We start from the raw sequence: 18,001 nt of genomic DNA, 5'->3' as shown, positions 1-18,001 counted from the left end.
TTAGTTAAGTGACAGTCTCAGGCTTGCACTATTTGTTCACCAATGCATGTGATTAGGCAAAAATATTTCTGGTTTTCCTTCCCAACTCATGATAGGCTTACAGGTCTCCATCTGCTTTAGTTAGGTGTAGCCCTGTGTCTTGCATTGACCAGTGAAGTGAAAGCAGAAGTGATGTTCACCTCTAGGAGGAAGCTTATAATGACCAGAATGTGAGCACATTCCTTGGCAATTGAGAGTGGTGGAAACACAGGGACAGTGGCTGAGCTCTTAAGCCTGGGTCTTAGAATAAAGACAACACAGAGATGGTCTCTCCACTGACCTGCAATGGACACATAGTGAGAGTGAAAAATGAGTTTTTCTGTCTTAAAAGATTTGGGGGTTGTTTCCACAGTATAACCTTAGCCTATCCTGACTGATAGGCTCTGGTTATCCCTTCAAGCTCTAGAGAAAAAAATATTATTGGTAACAATACATAAAATATATAGCAATTTAGAGATAGTCGTTTTCTAAAAAATTTTTAAATTTAATTTATTTTTTTATACAGCAGATTCTTATTAGTCATCAATTTTATACACATCAGTGTATACATGTCAGTCCCAATCACCTAATTCATCACACCACCACCCCCACTCCCCCGCCGCTTTCCCCCCTTGGTGTCCATATGTTTGTTCTCTACATCTGTGTCTCAATTTCCGCCCTGCAAACTGGTTCATCTGTACCATTTTTCTAGGTTCCACATATATGCGTTAATATACAATATTTGTTTTTCTCTTTCTGACTAACTTCACTCTGTATGACAGTCTCTAGATCCATTCACGTCTCAACAAATGACCCAATATCGTTCCTTTTTATGGCTGAGTAATATTCCATTGTATATATGTACCACATCTTCTTTATCCATTCGTCTGTCAATGGGCATTTAGGTTGCTTCCATGACCTAGCTATTGTAAATAGTGCTGCAATGAACATTGGGGTGTATGTGTCTTTTTGAATTATGGTTTTCTCTGGGTATATGCCCAGTAGTGGGATTGCTGGATCATATGGTAGTTCTATTTTTAATTTTTTAAGGAACCTCCATACTGTTCTCCACAGTGGCTGTATCAATTTAGATTCCCACCAACAGTGCAAGAGGGTTCTCTTTTCTCCACACCCTCTCCAGCATTTGTTGTTTGTAGATTTTCTGATGATGCCCATTCTAACTGGTGTGAGGTGATACCTCATAGTAGTTTTGATGTGCATGTCTCTAATAACTAGTGATGTTGAGCAGCTTTTCATTTGCTTCTTGGCCATCTGTAAGTCTTCTTTGGAGAAATGTCTATGTAGGTCTTCTGCCCATTTTTGGATTGGGTTGTTTGTTCTTTTTTAATGTTGAGCTGCATGAGCTGTTTATATATTTTGGAGGTTCATCCTTTGTCCATTGATTCGTTGGCAAATATTTTCTCCCATTCTGAGGGTTGTCTTTTCATCTTGTTTATGGTTTCCTTTGCTGTGTAAAAGCTTTGAAGTTTCATTAGGTCCCATTTGTTTATTTTTGTTTTTATTTCCATTACTCTAGGAGGTCTAGAGCAGGTCTCTAATCCATTTTGAGTTTATTTTTGTGTATGGTGTTAGGGAGTGTTCTAATTTCATTCTTTTACATGTAGCTGTCCAGTTTTCCCAGCACCACTTATTGAAGAGACTGTCTTTTCTCCATTGTATATCCTTGCCACCTTTGTCATAGATTAGTTGACCATAGGTGCATGGGTTTATCTCTGGGCTTTCTACCTTGTTCCATTGATCTATGTTTCTGTTTTTGTGCCAGTACCATATTGTCTTGATTACTGTAGCTTTGTAGTATAGTCTGAAGTCAGGGAGTCTGATTCTTCCAGCTCCATTTTTTTCCCTCAAGACTGCTTTGGCTATTTGGGGTCTTTTGTGTCTCCATACAAATTTTAAGGTTTTTTGTTCTAGTTCCGTAAAAAATGCCATTGGTAATTTGGTAGTGATTGCATTGACTCTGTAGATTGCTTTGGGTAGTATAGTCATTTTCACAATATTGATTCTTCCAATCCAAGAATGTGGTATATCTCTCCATCTGTTGGTATCATCTTTAATTTCTTTCATCAGTGTCTTAAAGTTTTCTGCATACAGGTCTTTTGTCTCCCTAGGTAGGTTTATTCCTAGGTGTTTTGTTCTTTTTGTTGCAGTGGTAAATGGGAGTGTTTCCTTAATTTCTCTTTCAGATTTTTCATCATTAGTGTATAGGAATGTAAGAGATTTCTGTGCATTAATTTTGTATCCTGCAACTTTACCAAATTCATTGATTAGCTCTAGTAGTTTTCTGGTGACATCTTTAGGATTCTCTATGTATAGTATCATGTCATCTGCAAACAGTGACAGCTTTACTTCTTCTTTTCCAATTTGTATTCCTTTTATTTCTTTTTCTTCTCTGATTGCTGGTGCTAGGACTTCCAAAACTATGTTGAATAATAGTGGTGAGAGTGGGCAACCTGGTCTTGTTCCTGATCTTAGAGGAAATGCTTTCAGTTTTCACCATTGAGGACGATGTTTGCTGTGGGTTTGTCATATATGGCCTTTATTATTTTGAGGTAGGTTCCCTCTATGCCCACATTCTGGAGAGTTTTTATCGTAAATGGTTGTTGAATTTTGTCAAAAGCTTTTTCTGCATCTATTGAGATGATCATATGATTTTTATTCTTCAATTTGTTAATATGGTGTATCATATTGATTTGTGTATATTGAAGAATCCTTGCATCTCTGGGATAAATCCCACTTGATCATGGTGTATGATCCTTTTAATGTGTTTTTGGATTCTGTTTGCTAGTATTTTGTTGAGGATTTTTGCCTCTATATTCATCAGTGATATTGGTCTGTAATTTTCTTTTCTTGTAGTATATTTGGTTTTGTTATCAGGGTGATGGCGGCCTCATAGAATGAGTTTGGGAGTGTTCCTTCATCTGCAATATTTTGGAAGCGTTTGAGAAGGATGTGTGTTAGCTCTTTTCTAAATGTTTGATAGAATTCACCTGTGAAGCCATCTGGTCCTGGACTTTTGTTTGTTGGAAGATTTTTAATCGCAGTCTCAATTTCATTACTTGTGATTGGTCTGTTCATATTTTCTATTTCTTCCTGGTTCAGTCTTGGAAGGTTATACCTTTCTAAGAATTTGTCCATTTCTTCCAGCTTGTCCATTTTGTTGGCATATAGTTGCTTGTAGTAGTCTCTTAGGATGCTTTGCATTTCTGCAGTGTCTGTTGTAACTTCTCCTTTTTCATTTCTAATTTTATTGATTTGAGTCCTCTCCCTTTTTTTGATAAGTCTGGCTAATGGTTTATCAATTTTGTTTATCTTCTCAAAGAACCAGCTTTTAGTTTTATTGATCTTTGCTATTGTTTTCTTTGTTTCTATTTCATTTATTTCTTCTCTGATCTTCACGATTTCTTTCCTTCTGCTAACTTTGTGTTTTGTTTGTTCTTCTTTCTCTAGTTCCTTTAGGTGTAAGGTTAGATTGTTTATTTGAGATTTTTCTTGTTTCTTGAGGTAGGCTTGTATAGCTATAACCTTCCCTATTAGAACTGCTTTTGCTGCATCCCATAGATTTTGGATCGTCCTGTTTTCATTGTCATTTGTCTCTAAGTATTTTTTGATTTCCTCTTTGATTTCTTCAGTGATCTCTTGGTTGTTTAATAACATATTGTTTAGCCTCCATGTGTTTGTGTTTTTTACGGTTTTTGCCTGTAATTGATTTCTAATCTCATAGCTTTTTGGTCAGAAAAGATGCTTGATATGATTTCAATTTTCTTAAATTTACTGAGGCTTGATTTGTAACCCAAGATGTGATCTATCCTGGAGAATATTCCGTGCGCACTTGAGAAGAAAGTGTAATCTGCTGTTTTTGGATGGAATGTCCTATAAATATGAATTAAATCTATCTGGTCTATCATGTCATTTAAAGCTTGTGTTTCCTTATTTATTTTCATTTTGGATGATCTGTCCATTGGTGTAAGTGAGGTGTTAAAGTCCCCCACTATTACTGTGTTACTGTTGATTTCCTCTTTTATAGCTCTTAGCTGTTGCCTTATGTATTGAGGTGCTCCTATGTTGGGTGCATATATATTTATAATTGCTATATCTTCTTCTTTGATTGATCCCTTGATCATTATGTAGTGTCCTTCCTTGTCTCTTGTAACATTCTTTATTTTAAAGTCTATTTTATCTGATATGAGTATTTCTACTCCAGCTTTCTTTTGATTTCCATTTGCATGGAATATCTTTTTCCATCCCCTCACTTTCAGTCTGTATGTGTCGCTAGGTCTGAAGTGGGTCTCTTGTAGACAGCATATACATGAGTCTTGTTTTGTATCCATTCAGGAAGTCTGGTTCTTTTGGTTGGAACATTTAATCCATTCACGTTTAAGGCAATTATCAATATGTATGTTCCTATGACCATTTTCTTAATTGTTTTGGGTTTGTTTTTGTAGGTCCTTTTCTCCTCTTGTGTTTCCCACTTAGCGAAGTTCCTTTAGCATTTGTTGTAGAGCTGGTTTTGTGGTGCTGAATTCTCTTAGCTTTTGCTTGTCTGTAAAGCTTTTGATTTCTCCATCAAATCTGAATGAGATCCTTGCCAGGTAGAGTAATCTTGGCTGTACGTTCTTTGCTTTCATCACTTTAAGTATATCATGCCACTCCCTTCTGGCTTGTAGAGTTTCTGCTGAGAAATCAGCTGTTAACCTTATGGGAGTTCCCTTGTATATTATTTGTCATTTTTCTCTTGCTGCTTTCAATAATTTTTCTTTGTCTTTAATTTTTGCCAGTTTGATTACTATATGTCTTGACGTGTTTCTCCTTGGGTTTATCCTGTATGGAACTCACTGCACTTCCTGGACTTGGGTGGCTACTTCCCATGTTAGGGAAGTTTTCAATTATAATGTCTTCAAATATTTTCTCTGGTCCTTTCTCTCTCTCTTCTCCTTCTGGGACCCCTATAATGCGAATGTTGTTGCATTTAATGTTGTCCCAGAGGTCTCTTAGGCTGTCTTCATTTCTTTTCATTCTTTTTCTTGTTCTGTTCCACAGCAGTGAATTCTACCATTCTGTCTTCCAGGTTACTTATCCTTTCTTCTGCCTCAGTAATTCTGCTATTGATTCCATCTAGTGTAGTTTTCATTTCAGTTATTGTACTGTTCATCTCTGTTTATTTGTTCTTTAATTCTTCTAGGTCTTTGTTAAACATTTCTTGCATCTTCTTGATCTTTGCCTCCATTCTTTTTCCGAGGTCCTGGGTCATCTTCACTATCACTATTCTGAATTCTTTTTCTGGAAGGTTGCCTAACTCCCCTTCATTTAGTTGTTTTTCTGGGGTTTTGTCTTGTTCCTTCATCTGGTACATAGCCCTCTGCCTTTTCATCTTGTCTATCTTTCTGTGAATGTGGTTTTTGTTCCACAGGCTGCAGGATTGTAGTTCTTCTTGCTTCTGCTGTCTGCCCTCAGCCCTGCTAGTGTTGGAGGGTCTCCTGCAGAGGCAGGGTGTGGCTGTGTCTCACTGTGAGGACAAGTACACTGGCAGCAGAAGTTCTGGGAGGTACTCCTTGTCATGAGCCCTCCCAGAGTCCTGGAGATAGTCATTTTTAATGAATTGTGTATGTGTGTGTGTCTGCTTATCAGATGTTGTACCATAAGTAAATATCAGGGTACTTCGCATTTTAATTTATATAGATTTATATAAAATTTTTCATTTAAATTTCTTTTTTTTAATTAATTTATTTTTTTTGCTGAGTTGGGTCTTCGTTTCTGTGCGAGGGCTTTCTCTAGTTGTGGCAAGTGGGGGCCACTCTTCATTGTGGTGCGCAGGACTCTCACTATCGCGGCCTCTCTTGTTGCAAAGCACAGGCTCCAGACGCGCAGGCTCAGTAATTGTGGCTCACGGGCCCAGCTGCTCCGCGGCATGCAGGATCTTCCCAGACCAGGGCTCGAACCCGTGTCCCCTGCATTGGCAGGCAGACTCTCAAACACTGCACCACCAGGGAAGCCTAAATTTCTTTTAAAATAGGGTTTATTTCCATTTCGTACAGAGGAAAATCAATATACCAAAATTACCAACATCTATTTTTTTTGGAGAGAGCCACCCATGATGCCCACGTCAGGACTCTGAATTCTAGGCCTGATGTGATCACTGGGTCATGATCCCTCTCACTAAAAGCTCATCCAGAATGGTGCCTTGTGACACAAAGGATCTTCTGAGAGAAGATGAAGGACTCAGCCATGCCCATGACCTTTGTCTTCAGTAAGAAAATAGTCTTCCCTAAGTCCTATTACAATGTTCAGTTATAAACAGTGGTGCTTAGTACATAGAGGGTCTTAAATAATATGTATTGATAAATAGATGGAAGTAGTCCACAGTTCTTCCAAATATCTGGACTCTTTCATGTTTGCTTTTTAAAAATAAATCTCTTTATTTTAGACCTTAGTTTAAAAACATCTCGGCATTAAGACTTACATTTACCCTAGAATCAAGTTATATTGTTACGATCAGACAGTGTTAAGGAAAAGAAAATGCATTTTTAATTTTAAAAAAGGACTTACATTTATTCTTTTAAAACACTTTACATATGATCGCCCATGTATGCACCGATGTAGGCTATTTTATTTGATAATTTTTACTGTTGATTTTATTTCACCTGATAATTTTATTTGGGTCCCTAAAACTACATTATGAACTACCTTAATTATTTAAATTAGAAACAGATTACTTTTCTCCAGTGTACAAACCCAAATTAATTTCATTATTAACCCGAGTTTTAAATTGATTAATCTTGGAGTGTTTAAAAAACCAAGTGGGGTTTTTTCATCCTTAAGGAGATGGGCATATTGATTTGATGACTCTCTTGCTGTCACACCAGTTGTGCTATGAAGAGCAAGACATTTGCAAGAAAACTTTGGATAGATTTTATAAACCAGCCAGAAACCTGTGTGTCTGGGGTTTCTGGGGGAACAATCTGTGAGTCATTTTAAAAAACAAACACACTCATAATCACGGTGCATGGTGTTACCATGGTAATTAGGCCTGTGGAGTTGGGTTGCTTATGTTCCTGTAAAGGGAAGAGGCGGAGAGAAACTGAGAATTCAGAGCGTTGACTATCAGCTTCAATTTGACTATCACAAGAGAGTGTAGGATTTCTTGAAAATGTACTGTCACAGTTGTCCTGAGAGGGAATTAAAGAAACTCTGGCATCCTCCCTTTGTTACTGAATGTAAGTTAGCCATTTTACTGTTGGGTGTTGTGATTCACAGGAGAGAAAAGGGCCATTTGGCATTCTCTCAGGAAGAAGGGGGGTAAATTGGTCCTTTATCTGCTATATAATTACATATAAGTCTCTCAGATCTACCCGGTAAGTGTCTGGTGTGAAGGTGCACAGGGCTTTAGTGAGTCTCTAAAAGGTGCCAAAATGCCACTGGCATAATATTATTACAGATTTAAACGCTCCTCAGTGCATTATTCTAATACAGTTAGAGACGGGTTTTAGTGAGGCCATTGTTTCAGATCTGATCCCCAAGTAGACCAGGTCTCTTCTCTATTTTATGGAGTAGATATGACTCCTTTATCTTGGACAGTCATCTTATAATATAGGTCCCTGGATCACAGAGGAGACCAAGGAGGTTATGTGAACTCTGCCAAATCTGTCATCACACCAGGGGAAAGTAAAATCAACATACGTGCTTTCCCCCCCCCCATTTATTTATTTATTTTTTGGCTGCGTTGGATCTTCGTTGCTGCACATGGGCTTTCTCTAGCTGTGGTGAACAGGGGCTACTCTTCATTGCTGTGCTCAGGCCTCTCATTGCAGTGGCTTCTCTTGTGGTGGAGCATGGGCTCCAGGTGCGCAGGCTTCAGTAGTTGTGGCGTGCGGGCTCAGCAGTTGTGGCTCGCGGGCTCTAGAGCACAGGTTCAGTAGCATTCGGGCTACTGTGGCATAGTGGCATAGTGGTGCACGGGCTTAGTTGCTCCACAGCATGTGAGATCTTCCTGGACCAGGGCTCAAACCTGTGTCCCCTGCATTGGCAGATAGATTCTTAACCGCTGCACCACCAGGGAAATCCCAACATACATGCTTTTTTAATGGACAGTCAACAAAGTGGGATTACTGAGGAGTGATTCATTATGCTTCTGTATGGAGAACAATCAACACCCTTAAGTTAAAGGTATGAGATAGTGCACCTACAAAACTGGTTTTTAAGAATGATTTAAGATTTACTTTAAGAAGCCTAGGTATCCTCTTAAATGGATAATACATTGACTAGAGATTTTTTTAGAGTATTCCTCATGCAGATTTTATTTCTACAACTTTTCCTTATTAAAACTATTTTTCAAAAGTCTTGAAATAAAGTGCCGTGGAGTTTGATTAAAGGGTCATGCAAATGCAGGGAGTTTGTGTGTGATTTTGCCCTGGCATATGGTGTAAAAACTATTTCTTAAAACTGTGGATTTCATTTTTCCTCTCATATGTGGGAAGAAGGCACATGTTACCCAAACTTCATTCTATGCTGTCTTAATCTTTTTAAGATTAGTAAACAATACTTAACTTAAACTTTTTCTGATGGTGAAAGTAATTCATGGTGATCATTGAAAATTTGGAAAATACTTAAAGTGTAAAAAAAAAATTAAGACTGACCCCTTCCATTAATTAGGTTTTTGGTTGAACCACATAGAACAGAGACCTGATTTCACAGTGGCTTACAGAAGTGAGAAGTTATTTCTCTCTCACATAACAATCCAGAGGTGTGTGGTCCAGGGCTGGTGAGGTAACTCTCCTCCACAAGATCATCCAGGTATCCAGTCTCCTTCTATCATACTGGTACATCATTCCAAGCATATTTTCCTTGCTTTATGGTCTAAAGTGGCTTCCTACCATAAGGACCTCACTATAGCCAGTAGGAAGGGAGAAAGTTGGAAAGGGGATGGCATGACCCAGAAGTTGCACCCATCACTGCTGCAGCAGTCCCCTTGAACTTTGTCACATGGCCACACACCTAGCAACAAGGGAGGCTGGGAAAAGCAGTTATACTTGACATGTATGTGCCTAGCTTAGATTCTATCACAAGCATGGAAGAAGGGGAAAGCAGATACTGGGGCATATCTAGCAATTTCTGGTACTTCCATTTTCTATACAAAAGGGATAATACACTGTTAACATTTTGACATACCTTCTTCCAATCTTTTTTCTAGAAAAATATGTATCAGAAAGATATGTATAATATTTACTAAAAAATATTGTATGTGATAGAATATTAAAAATATGAAAATGTATTCAAAAATGCATATATATAATATATAGATAGTAGAAAATTAGCTGAGGTCATACTCTATATATAATGTTGTATTCTCTTTTCGCATAACTTTATTCTGTGTGTATTCTTCCTCATCACTTAAATTTTTTGTATATATTGTTTCCAAGTTCCATCGTGTGGAATTTTTCTGTTTTACTTAATGGGTTATGTTATTCATATTTAGGCTATTTCTAACACCTTGGTAATACTTCTTTGTCTGTACTTTGCATTTTTTGGATCAAGTCAAGGAGTGACATCACCAAGACAATGGGTGAGAACATATTTGGAATCTTGATAAATATTGCCCAACTGCTTTCCAGAGAGATTGTGTTGATTTATGCTCTCCCAAGAACGTATGAGAGTGCTGGACTCAGAGCTCCCTTCGAGGCTTATTTTGCAAGTCCCACTAATCATTGTTATCCCTAGGGTTTATTCTCTGAAAATAGGTTGTTTTCTGCCCTTGGCTTGTTTTTGTTTCCTTTGCTGTCATTAATCATGAGATAATGGTTTTCTAATAATGTTGGCTCATTTAAAAACATATGGTCCCGTATAGTCATCTGGGAATATAATCAGTTGGGCTGAGATTTTAGCACACATGCCAGTCTTAGGCAATGGGAGATCTCTAGAGACACTGCTGTTCATTTGGTCTCAGGACCCAACATGAATCTGATTTACACTCCCAGTCATAATGCTCTAGATGCTAAGTAACTCTTAGTTCTGAGACACAGCAAAATATGAATGGTAAAGCATTCCCTGAGGCTTAGGCAGTTCCCTTTGAGCTGGCTGCTGGATATCTTTTCAGAAGTAAAGACAGGAACTTTCTTAGATAGGAACCACACTCACACAAGGCGGAATTAGGCCGACTCTGCCCAGCATCCCAGAGATCATGAGTGGCTAAGGGTATAGGTGTTTCTACTTCTAAACAGCCTTCAGCTTTGGATGCTAACGATGTTTTTTAACCATTAACTTGTCCAACCTACCCTCTTAAAGGGTTAGATATACACGAATGGAGCCCCACCCCTGTCCCTAACACCTGGAGAAAGAGTGTATCTGGGACTTTGGTCCTGCTGGGAGCTAATCAAGTTAGGTCAGGAGGAAAGCTTGTTCTTATTCATCTCAGCGGTACACAGCCTCTGTCACCAAGAACTGTGCTTGCCCTAGGTTCCCAAGCCGACTTGGTATTTTCATGTTTTCTTTCAGGTTAGGGAAGTTCACAAAGAAAGGGACTCCTATTTTCACAAATCTGTTTCTTCAAAGAAAAAGAGTTAACAAAATGTTTGTTTCTTGGCTCAGAAAGGTAGACCTGTGAGCCCCTCTGCCCCTTGAGCTATTCAGCCATCACCACCAAACCCTATTTACAGAAACATTTATTTGCTTGTTCAGCTTTTATGTATCATGTTATTTCTCTTTTATTTTTTTAAAAAAAAAAAATCAATACATTCTTCACTCTGCTTTCTCAACAGCCAGATCTGCCAGTGAGCTTCAGGCTTTGGGAACTGAAGAGGTAAGAATTCTGAAATATTTTCTTCTAGGACCTTAAATCTAATCAGAACTTCAAGAGTTAAAGAAAAATCTTAAGCCTAGAGATGAAAGCATTTAACATGTGATGTTGATCAAAAAGAAACATTCATAGTCTTTAGCAATGTTGACATGACTTTAGGATTTAAAGGGAAAAAAAATGGCTCTCCTTAATGATAGTTAAAAATCAGATTTCTCGGGGCTTCCCTGGTGGCGCAGTGGTTGAGAGTCCGCCTGCCAATGCAGGGGACACGGGTTTGTGCCCTGGTCCGGGAGGATCCCACATGTCGCGGAGCGGCTGGGCCCGTGAGCCATGGCCGCTGAGCCTGCGCGTCCGGAGCCTGTGCTCCGCAATGGGAGAGGCCACAACAGTGAGAGGCCCGCATAACGCAAACAAAACAAAACAAAACAATCAGATTTCTCACTCAGGTTTCACCCATTTTCTTCTAAAAACCTGAGTTTGGAAGCCTTTGAGGTCACTGCCTTAACAAATTGTGTCTCTGTGGCACCGAACATGATTAATTGGTGGCAGTCATTGAGGATAGTGAAAGACAGATGTCAGAGTAGATTAGCCCAGAGAAGTGTAAACCCTGTTCTTAACAGATTGGTTGTAGACATTATAAGGGCTTTTTCAGCAGCAGCAACAGTCACAATAAAAGGTCAATTTAATACTGGTGGGGTTTCTTCTTGAAGAAACTGACTTGGCTTTTGAAACTGAGTAAAGCCATTTGAATCTAGCTGTAGACTTGAAAGGTCACCATATTGCTGAGACAGGTGATAATGTGTTTTCTCTCCCCAACTGAGATGCAGTTTCCTTTAGTCCTGACATGGACTTCCCCCCATTTTATTTTATTTAATTTTATTTATTTATTTATAAATTTATTTATTTTTTGGCTGCGTTGGGTCTTCGTTGCTGCACATGAGCTTTCTCTAGTTGCGGCAAGTGGGAGCTACTCTTCGTTGTGGTGCATGGACTTCTCATTGCGGTGGCTTCTCTTGTTGTGGAGCACGGGCTCTAGGCACGTGGGCTTCAGTAGTTGTGGCATGAGGGCTCAGTAGTTGTGGCTCATGGGTTCTAGAGCGCAGGCTCAGTGATTGTGGCGCATGGGCTTAGTTTCTCCACGGTGTGTGGGATATTCCCAGACCAGGGCTCGAACCCATGTCCCCTGCATTGGCAGGTGGATTCTTAACCACTGCACCACCAGGGAAGTCCTCCCCCCCCCACTTTAAAATTAACTTCATTCTGATAAATTTCAAGCATATACCAAGTAGAGAGGATAATATAATGAACTTCTATATCCCTATCACTCAGTTTTAACAATTATAACTCATGACCAGTATTGTTTTATCTATACCTCTACTCCTTCTCTTCTTTTCCCATTGGAGCATTGGATTATATGATGATGGCTTGAATTTGGCTGTTGGATTTTTAATTGTTTATACAACTATTTAGTGGCTATAGCAAAATGCAAATAAAAAATAAAACCTGCTTTTAACCTAACTTACTTTGCTGAAGGTAGCCATTTATCCATGTACTCATTCAGCCAATATTTAGTATTTACTAGTATCAAAACCTTCTTAAGAGAAAAAATAGAGAAAAGCTAATGGAAGGGAGACCAGTAGACTTCTTGGATTTGCAAATGATGGGCTGGATATGGGAGAACTGATGAAATTGCTGATTGAAGATGAAGGAGAGGAGGACATTTAGAAAAACTCCCCAATTTGTCTTTTGGGAAATTCAGTGAGTGATGATAACTGGGCTACAGATACAGGAAGAGAGGAACAGATTCAAATCTGTGGAGTGGCCACATGCAGATGGATATGTCCAATAGACTGCTCATGGATGGTACAGAGCAGTGATTCTCAGTCCTGGGTGCACATCAGAATCTCCAGGGAAGTGTTTGAAAGCACTGATATGTAAACCCTACCCAGACCACTTGAGTCAGAATCCCTTGGGGAGGGGTCTGAACATCTGTAGTTTATAAGATCTCCCCAGGTGATTACAATGTGTAGTCACGACTGAGAATCTCTGGTCTAGAGCTTATTAGAAGGAAGGCCTGTGTGTATGTGTGCTTTTAATGCCATGTATAGCTTTTGCAACCCCATAATGAGGTTCTTTTGGCGTTAAGTACTTAATATCTTCAGGTGAGGGCTAAGCCATCCCTACACTCTACCAAATATTATTAATAATGAAGGCTTTTAAAATAAGTTTTTCATGTTCTCTGTCTGATGTTGGTGTTGATTTCTTTCATACTAATCACTGTATTTAAATGTTTCAAATCAATCCAAGCAGAGTTTCTCGGTGCGGGTTGCTGACACGTTGAATGGGGCAATTCTTCCTCGTATTCTTTGGTATCCCTGTCCTTGGCTCCCAAAAGGCCAGTGGCATCTTCCAGCCATTGGGGTATCCAGAGTGCCCTAAGGAGACATTGAGAACTACTGTGTCGTTACACACCTTTAAAGAGGTTGTTTGTCATGTCACTCTTACCTACAAGCATTTTTGCTTCATGCAAAATTACTGGTTTCAGTTATGCAAAGTAGTTCCTTATATAAGTGGTCTCTGTGCTAACAAACTAAAGAAAGAAACTAAACAAAATAGGCATGTAAAAGGAAATATTGTTTTGCACTGTTGGAGGGATTTTGAGCATATTTGTTCTAGTACCAAATCTATTTTTTATGTCTGTACAGAGAAGCAAATTAAACACTAGGCAAGAAATGGTCAAATATTGAGATTTAAAGCAAAATACTACTAAGGCATTATGCAAATTGAACAGCAGTGATGAAGGATGTATTCCTCTCTTGTTTGCTGCTGTAACAAATTGTAACAAACTTGGTGGATTAAAACAAATCCACCAAATACAAATATGTTATCTTACAGTTCTGCAAGTTAGGTTCTGTAGAGATCTCACTGGTCTAAAGGCAAAGTACTGACAGAGCTGTGTTCCTTTCTGGAGGCTCTAGGGAAGAATTCTAGAGTCCCCTTTCCTCCATTTTCAAAGCCAACAGCCTTCCATCTCCGTATGTCTTTCCACCATACTCATTCCTCTGAACTGAGCCAGGAAATGTTCTTTGACTTTAAGGACCCATGTGATAAGATTTGGCACACCTAGATAATACAAGATACTCTCCCCATCCCAAGGTCCTTAATTTAATCATATCTTCAAAGTCCCTTTTTCCATGTAAGTTTATATATTCACAGGTTCCAGGGATTAGGGCATGGACCTATTTGGGGGCTATTATTCTGCCTACTACAAAGTAAAAGAGATTAATTGTTCCGAAAGGTAGAAATGCCTCAGGTAGCAGAGATAGGATTATCTTACATTTCATTGTATAGAGTTGAGAAGGTTTAGGGTTCCCAAGTTGATGAAGCAAGTTCTTGTCTTGACTCTGCAAAACCTGTTTGTAAATACAGGCACTGAGGCTTTTAGTTTTCTTGGAGTATTTGGCATTGGATCAAGTGGACAGGTTGAAGTCCAATGGCTCCTTCCTTGGCCAGACTTTCTGGTACTATGGGTGTGGCCTCTGGAAAGCGTGCTGCTTTTGGCATTTCTCCAACTCTGGAGAGTTTGCCTACAGTGTGCAGGTTCCAAGGTCTTTGAATGGCACCAAAGAAATGTGAGATTTTTATTTTATGCTGTTATGTCTGCCTGTCACATTGTGCTTTATTTATTAGGCTCTAACATGTGGAAGTTGGAGGAAAAAATAACATAATATTTTAGAACCTTACTGTAGTGGTATTTATTATAGCTAATTTCTAAGTATGGTTTAATTTCCACCATACATTAGGTAAGTCATCCCCACAAAGTAAGAAACCATTGCTCACCTAGTGAATGAAATGGATCACTGGGTTATTTTTTAAAAACCATCTCCAGGGTAGAATATAGCCAGAATTTTTTAAAATTTTATTTATATTTTATTTATTTATTTTTGGCTGCATTGGGTCTTCATTGCTGCCCGCGGGCTTTCTCTAGTTGCGGTGAGCAGGGGCTACTCTTCGTTGCGGTGCGCGGGCTTCTCATTGCGGTGGCTTCTCTTGTGGTGGAGCACGGGCTTTAGGTGCACGGGCTTCAGTAGTTGTGGCACACGGACTCAGTAGTTGTGGCTCGTGGGCTCTAGAACGCAGGCTCAGTAGTTGTGGCGCACGGGCTTAGTTGTTCCGCGGCATGTGGGATCTTCCCAGACCAGGGCTCGAACCCGTGTCCCCTGCATTGGCAGGCGGATTCTCAACCACGGTGCCACCAGGGAGGTCCCTAGCCAGAGATTTTTGATGGAGATTTTAAATGTTGCAGCTATTTTTGTAGCGAGTCCCCTTTTTATCCACTTCAAGACAGGTCAGCAATACAGATCTGAAGGCCAAACTTAGGGCTAGCTGTAGAGTAACGAACCATCCTGATTTGTCCAAGACTGGGGGGCTACCTGGGACTTGGGAGCTTCAGTGCTAAAACTCCTGGAGTTCTGGGTAATTTGGGACAGTTGGGTGCCTAGCTGTCTAAAAACAGCTCTAGTGGAGAGTGACTGTCATGCCGATGAATTGTGAAAATAGAAAATCTGATTGAATGAAATAATGACAGTAACCTCAAGGGTCTGGGCTGAGGGTAAGGGTGAATCTAACTCTGGAAAAATCTGTATCCACATATACATGTTTGCCCGAAACCAACTCCGAAGAACCAGCAACATTTATAAAATGTTATTAGATTTCATGGCCCACTCTTTTAATTCCCCAGTGTTACTGGCGTCTCTGATGATCACAGCTTTAATAGCTTTCTTATTGAGGAGACCACAGAACCTCATTGAATCTTTTTCAGCATGTCAGCATGTATGGAAATTACAAGTTTGCCAAAGCCTCATGGTGCTGTCTTCGTTTGAATTGTGCCTTTTGTATAACAAAATTGAACTTTTCCCCTCTAAGAGACAGCACAGAACGTTCAAGAATAGATAAGTATTAGGAATACTATCTTGATGCCCAAGGGGAGGGGATTGGAGAGGATCATGTCTTGGAGTCTTATCCAGCTCTAAGACATCGGTGCTCCCTGACTCCCAGTGGTAGAGCATGAGCTACTTACCCTGATGTAAGTAACTGTCTGCGTCTGGGTGAAGATTCTTACTCAGCCCTTCCTCCATGCTTCCATAACGCTCTGCCCTGCCCTCACCCACAGCAAAGCCAGACCAGGAAAACAGGAATACAGAAGGAGCCTCATTTCTTACATTTCTGTGACCTTCATTTGGAGATTTTTATTCTCTAAGCCACTGGGACAAAGAGTTTGTAAGCGTACTTGGAAGGGCAGTACATTAGCTTCCCTAGAACAGGCTTTGACTTTGAGGAGGTGGCAATATTTTTGTTTTTTAATGTTTGTTTACTGTCTTCTAAACTGTTATAGTTGGTAGGTACAAGGAATTCTCTTTCAATTCTTTTTTTTTTTTCTTCCAAAAAAAAGATTGAACACTATCAGTCTTGGAGGTAAGATCTGGGTTTCTGATGAGGATAGATTGGATAGATTGTGAGTTATTCTGATATTCTTGTCAATCCCTTTTTGGGTTTCCTTCCTTCTAAGACTCTCAATCCTGCCTGGTTTCATTTTGTGAAGACTAGCCTCCTTTCAGCTTTGAGCCTCAGCTGTTTTTTTTTTGGTGAATCAAACAAGCTCCAGAAGAAATGAAAGGAGATGAAATCCTTATGCTGTTGTTTAAACTCAGATTCTTTTATTCCTTTCCAAAGAGAAATTACAGAGTAAATGTAAATAGGAGATCCAAATGATCCAAGCTACTCTGGTGCAGGGTTTCTTTGGGGGTAATAGAAATGTCTTGGAACTAAATAGGGATGATGGCTACGTGACATCGTAAATGTACGAAATGCTGTTGAATTGTACACTTTAAAGTGGTTAATGATTAATTTCATGTTTTGTGAATTTTACCTCAAAAAGAAATGTTGAACTTCAAGAGGAAGAAAAAAAAAGACTGTTTCTCCCTATCTTCAAATTCTGGAGGAAGTCACATCCATTTTAATACACTCATGTTTTTAAATTTCTAGACCAAAATTGTTGTTCATCCTGTCCCATTACTGGGAGAAGATATTTGGACTTAAAAGTGTCTGTCAGGCAGAACCGATCAGGAAATTCATAGAGTTAAGACACTAGCTGTTAGTATTAAGATGCATAGTTTTTGTTACTGGATTATAAACTGGCCTATAATTTGCAAAGCTGATTGCAATAAAAAATTTTTTTTAAAGTTTAACAATTTAAAACACTGGACTTTTTTCCACCTCTCACGGGATAGAAGTTATATCAACTAGGTTAGAAAGTTTTTTAATATCCTATAGTAGCGGACTGCAATTGGATATGACAAAACAGGAAGAGTCCAGATGTGGTAACTTTAATGAAATGTGAGAATGGTAAAAAATTTCGTATATAGAAATGTCTTTTATTAAAATATCTCCTTGGACATTCCCAAGGGCTACCACCTGATCAAAGTCTGACGGGCACTTATTTTAAGGGATGACTGCATAGGGTTTCACACATAATCATTGGTTTAATGGTGAAACTTTAAGGTTTTTAATTACTTCTAGATTTAGAGACAACTTTTTTGGCCTTTTGCAGAGATGTAACTAGGCAACCAGTATAGCACTTAACTGGTGCACAGCATCCAAACTTCATAGCCATTGCATCATTTTTTAAATGCTGTTTAAATCTGTCTTTTAGCTTTGGCATATGCTGCCATGTAACCTTTAATTTCTTAGAAAATATCGTGCAAACCCCCAGCTGTAAGATAGAATGGTTCCTAGAACCCCAGCATGCTCTGTGTGATGTTAATCAGTGTGCTTACAAGAGCAGTGGTAATAGAGTCAAGAGGTAGCCCAATTACTGTGTTTTATAATTGGGCGTTAAGAAGGTAGGTTTCAGTTTTGGTGTGTGAAGGTGTAAGAGTTTAAAACCATATCCTCAGCAGGTGGTAATGAGCATTTCTCACAATGTGATTCATGGAAAATGTACGTTCACAGAGATGAGAGGTGGCCTTTATTCCAGTGAAGTTGATTTTACTTTGCTGGATAGGTGGTAACTAGAAATGCCTACTTTGATTAATAAGCCAGAATGTATTGAAAGCTTTTTAAGTGTCAGACACTATTCTAGGTATATACCATATTCCTTTTCTGTGATAACTAAGC

The 18,001-nt window shown here is 39.1% G+C and overlaps 1 protein-coding gene across 1 annotated transcript in view; it reads left to right on the top strand.

Moving 5' to 3' along the window:
- Positions 1–18,001, top strand: part of GNG2 (G protein subunit gamma 2) — a 139,780-nt gene that overhangs the window by 9,965 nt on the left and 111,814 nt on the right. Inside the window, exon 2 of the mRNA XM_060167236.1 lies at positions 10,788–10,828. The gene's annotated coding sequence lies outside the window, so the exon portion shown is untranslated. The remainder of the gene's footprint in view (positions 1–10,787; positions 10,829–18,001) is intronic.

This window comes from Lagenorhynchus albirostris, chromosome 1 (genome assembly GCF_949774975.1).
Source record: "Lagenorhynchus albirostris chromosome 1, mLagAlb1.1, whole genome shotgun sequence".
Lineage (NCBI taxonomy): Eukaryota > Metazoa > Chordata > Mammalia > Artiodactyla > Delphinidae > Lagenorhynchus > Lagenorhynchus albirostris.
This window is presented reverse-complemented; position numbering and strand designations above follow the sequence as displayed.